Here is a 5,496-nt window from a genome sequence, read left to right as displayed (position 1 = left end):
ACTAATTACTTTTTAAATGTAAGTTACCAAACACTGGTTGTTTGTAGGTAGATGTTCTTACTGCATTTTTATTCATGCCTGATAAGTTTTAGTCTTGGTTTTCTGAGCTGTTTGATTGTTATTTATTGTGTTCAGCGCTTTGGTCAGCTGTCACGCTGTTTGAAATGTGCTCCACAAAGAAAATTATCATGCTGAAACAGGGTAAATCTGCACTCATCAGACCACATGACCTTCTTTCATCGCTCCAGAGTCCAAGTCCGGAGGGTGGGTGTGTTGGTGGTCACAGTTTTTATTTTACTCATTTTTTTGTTTAAACCTTTACAATGTTGTCAAGCGCCTTGTGGCTTATGCCTGGGAAAGGTGCCATACAAATAAAGTTTACTTACTTACTTACTTTACAATCGTTACGCTCCGTAGCAAACTGAAGCCTTTTTGTCCGGTTTGCCTCATTGACCAAGTAGTTTTCTTACAGTTACACAGCTGTTCAATCCCCATCCTTTTTACATTGTGCATTTGTGGAAATGCTCTTATTTTCACTATTAAACATAGCCCTGAGTTCTACTGTTGTTTTAAATTTATTATTTTTCAATTTGATTTCACCAAATGTTTAAGTAATCACTGTTCAGTCATTTGAGAATTTATTTCGGCTACATTTTTGTCTCAAAGATGATGGGTCCCCACTTTCGTTCCACCTTTTAGTAATGTGTTGGACAGTTCTTACCCCAGTTTCAGTCATTTCTGCATCTCCTTAGATGTGTTCTCTGCTTGATACACTAATGATCTGACCCTTCTCACACAGACTAACATCTTCTCAATGACCGTCAGGTGTGTCTTGCAAAGGCGTGACCAAGTCACTGCTTTGCAAGTCACAAGTCTTTCCAGTCAAGTCTCGAGTCAAGTCCAAGTCAAAGATGACCAAGTCCAAGTCAAGTCCAAAGTCAATGATGTGGATGTCCAAGTCAAGTCTAAGTCCTTAACTTTGATTTTTCAAGTCATATTCAAGTCATCTGTCCAAGTTGAATTTAATAATGATGATAATAAATAAATTCCAGAATTAAAGCTTCTTAAAGCTTCGTTTATTTGCTCAAACAAGCAGAAACTGAAACTGATTATAAACAAAGTATATATATATATATGTATATATATATATGTATGTATGTATATACATACATACATATAGATACATACATACAAATATATATATATATATATATATATGTATATATACATATATATTTGTATATATACATATATATATATATATATGTATATATGTACATATATATATATATATATATATATATATATATATATATATATACACACACACACACACACACACACACACACACATATATATATATATATATATATATGTATATATATATATTTTTTGTTGTTTTTGGTGGTGCTACTTTGAGAATGTGGCCGTGCGCAGGCAGCTGCATCCTCTCTGCTCAATAGAATTACAGCATTCAAACAATAAAATAACAACTAGAATAATTTTCAGGTAAATACATTTTTAGTACATAGAAAGTCCAATCAACACTTTAAAAACAAAAGAAAATGATAGATTAATTAGCTACTTCTAACAAAAAAGAAAACCACGGCTTTTTAAAAATTTGTGTTTTCAGCTCTAATTGGATTCCATCAACTGTTTTCATTCAAATGTAACATTAAGGAATGTCAGACTGGGTGGAGGGTAAAACATCCCATGGAGAGCTGGAAGTTGGAGCAATGAAAAATATCTGACCCTCTTGAGCTCTGCTAGTATCTCTGACCTCTTTGTGTCATTCTTATTCTATAAAAGATGCTCTTTTATGCAAACAGGGCTGCCTGTAATGTCTCAAACTTTTGGCACATAATGAGATTTTTGCACCAGCCAAACAGTGTATTCAGAACCTTTTTACAAGAGCAGAGAAAACCCAGGGGGGTAAAAAAAAGAAAAAAAAAAAAAGGAAGGTTCAAAGTCCAAAGAAGAAAGCCACCTGATGAAGGAGTCCACAAGGATAAAGGAATTATTCAGAAAGTGGGCAGAGGGAATGGATTGTGTTTGAAGGTGGAACAGGCTGAGGGTTCGGGTAAGACAGTAAGCCGGGATTGGTCTGTCAAGAACAGGTTGATTCCTGGAGAGCGAATAATAAATCCTGTCCAGCTTCCTGACTAACAGTATATGCACAAAGACATGTTCAAGTCTGCATTTATCGTGATGCCCCACAAATTTAGCTGGTCACATATGTGGAATCCTAACAAATTCTCTCTTGTGATTCTGGTGACTGATTTTACATTATTTAATAATTAATGCTATTTGCTTTGTGAATGTTAGTTTGAGACGAAGCAGAGCGTAAATGAACAAAAGACAAATCTAAATCAAATCATATCTGGTGTGGCCAATCTTTGTCTCCAAAACATCAGATGATGTTGAGGTCAGGGTGTGAACTGGTCCAATTACATAGATGCTCACTATGAGAAAGGCCAAAGCTGCCTCCACCTCCTGGGGACATGGGCGGCACCAGGCGGTAGCTAGGGGTTGCTAAACAACCCCAAGATTGTGCCAAGCAACTGCTCAGCAACCCCAAATCTTGAACGCACCCCCCCCACCACCACCCCACACCTCGCGTGCGCACCGTGCCAACATGCGCTGGCCTGGAGAGTAGCATGACCAGCTCTGTCTCGCATTTAAGACAGTCTCCCGTTTCGTGTTGAAATATTCCATAAACTGCGAGGAGAAAGCCGGAGCTGGCATCAAACCAGGAGGCCGTACATGTCAACTTTTCACTCTCTGTCCGGAGGGGTGGGGTGGGGTGGGGGGGGTTGGTTCTTGTATTCATGATAATGTCCAGTTTTTCATCCAGAAGCAGTGATCAAATTATGGGGGAGCGCTCCAGGCAGCTGCGTACTGCGCACGGCACATTCTCAAAGTGGTGCAACCAAAAAACTATAATTAACACATGACCGTTCATGTCCGTTTATATCCTCTGGTACTGTCTTTTCTGTCACTGACGCAGCATCGAAACTTGCGCTGCGCTTTGCGGTCAGGAGATCCCTTTGATCTGCTCAAAAGTAACTTATAAGGTAAAAAAGTAAGAATCCGAGCAGCAGTTTTTCTGGAGAGTTTAGAGAACATGCAGGAAGATGAGAGACAGACAGGGCAGGAAAATTGTTAAATAAAAACAAGAAAACAAAGAAAAATGTTTGAAAAGTAAAATGTAGGTAGATTTATCTCCACTAAACCTTTTTACCAGTATAAAACAATAAGTTATACACATGTCATATTTATACATCTGATACAATTCAGATCACCTTCAAAACTCTGTCACACACCCAGGGCCGTTTCAAGGCATTTTGGGGGCCAAGGCCAAACAGACCCCCCCCCCCCCCCCCCCCCCCCCAAGTATTGTTTGTAAAAACACCTCAGGCATTACGGACATGTACTAATATTGTCAGATGAAAAACAGAATTGTCGGACACGTTGTCTCATCTGCTTCTTTTCTAAACTCACAAAAATATGCCAGTCACAAAACCGATTGGAAGCCACTTTTTGTAAATTCTCTTAACGTTTCCATGGAGTCAGTGACAAACGTTCTTTTTCATTGATCCCATCGACTAATCTCACAGCTGAAACAACGCATTCTTAGTGATCTGAAGCTTTAACAACGCTGTAGTAAAACACAAGGTATAGTCATTTCTTATTAATATAATGCTGTTGCACCACTGAAGCAGCAGAAAAATTTGATTTTGCAATAAATATGCAAAACATTTACATAAGAATTGTTTTCCGTTTCGTTGGCAGAATCTGATATTAATGTTAGCTACAAGCTAGGTGTTCTGATAGAACACCGGGAAAAATGGGCCCCAATGTGGTTTGTGTGCATTGTCATGTAACAGTGATAATGAAAGGCAGGATAAAAATGTTCACCTTTTTCTGTACTTCATTTTGTTGCCCTGGAATTTCATGTTGTAGCCCCCCCACCCCCCAGCCCCCTTCAATAAGCGCCGACAGGGGACAACAACCCCAAACACTGACCGAGCAACTGTACAGCAACTGCTGGTAAAATTTCCTGGAGCTGCCCATGCCTGGGGAGGCTGAGGTCCTTCAGTTAATCCCCATCTGCTAAAATTAGGGATGTACATGGTTAACCTGTTAATTGCTGTTAATGTTGTAACCTGGTAATCTAGTTTTGTCCCAGTTGACTGCTTAAGTAGTTCACATCTCCTCAGACACCGCCTCTCTAACATGTGGGGTCCCACAAGGTTCAGTTCTAGGGCCTCTACTATTCGCATTCTCTATTCTTCCCCTAGCTGGCATCATTCAGTCTTTCCCAGACATCTCCTACCACATCTACGCTGATGATATTCAGCTCTATATGTCCTTTATGCCACACCAGTTGGACAGGCTGGCCACACTTGTACTCTGCCTGACCCAGATCAGTAACTGGCTGTCCAGCAACTTTCTTGTCCTCAATGCTAACAAGACAGAGACCCTGATCGCTGCACCCCCGGAACTTCAGCCAAAAATCGAGCAGAAAATTGCCTCTTTTTGCCCATCAGCCAAGGCCAACATTAGAAACCTAGGAGTTATTTTTGATCCAGCTTTAAGTTTAGACTCACACGTCAAAACCATCACCCGCTCTTGTTTCTTTCAACCGAGAAACATTTCAAAAGTCCGTAAACTGGTTTCTACTGCAGATCTGGAAAAAATCATCCATGCTTTTGTGTCATCATGCTTAGACTACTGTAACGCTCTTTTTACTGGTCTCAGCAAAACCTCCCTCTCACGCCTTCAAGCCATCCAAAATGCAGCAGCCAGACTTCTAACCAAATCCAGCAGACGAGCTCGCATCACTCCAGTTTTACAGTCCCTCCACTGGCTCCCGGTAGAATATAGAATACAGTTTAAAGTTTTAGTCCTGACCTATAGAGCTCTTAACAACCAGGCTCCAAGCTACCTATCTGAGCTTTTATCCCCACACACCACCTCACGGAACCTTAGATCCACATCTGAAAACCTCCTGGCTGTTCCTCGAACCAGACTGAAAACCAAAGGGGACAGGGCCTTTCAGACTATTGCACCCAGACTTTGGAACAGTCTACCTTCAAATCTCCGTCTCTCTAACACTGTAGAGGTCTTCAAAAATCATCTAAAAACTCACCTTTTCATCCAGGCGTTCCCTCCCTAAATGTTTCAGAATGATGGCTTTGTTCGGGTTCACACCTTCACTTTGTTTATACTCATGATTTTATTTTCTACGTTTATCACAGCTATTGTTTTTCTGATGTTTTCATTGGTTAGAGGTATTTGCCCTGATCTTTATCATGTTATACAGCGCTTTGTGATTTATATCTGTGAAAGGCGCTATATAAATAAACTTTTACTTACTTACTTACTTACTTACTTACTTACTTACTTACATCCTTCTGCTGCACAAGGATGTATTATGTTTTGTGCCACTAGAGGGCGCAAAAGTACTGCTATCAAAATGTATGCTCAAAAAC

This window comes from Nothobranchius furzeri, chromosome 7 (assembly GCF_043380555.1).
Source record: "Nothobranchius furzeri strain GRZ-AD chromosome 7, NfurGRZ-RIMD1, whole genome shotgun sequence".
In the NCBI taxonomy this organism is placed as follows: domain Eukaryota; kingdom Metazoa; phylum Chordata; class Actinopteri; order Cyprinodontiformes; family Nothobranchiidae; genus Nothobranchius; species Nothobranchius furzeri.
The sequence above is the reverse complement of the archived record's forward strand: the minus strand, read 5'-3'. Positions refer to the sequence as shown.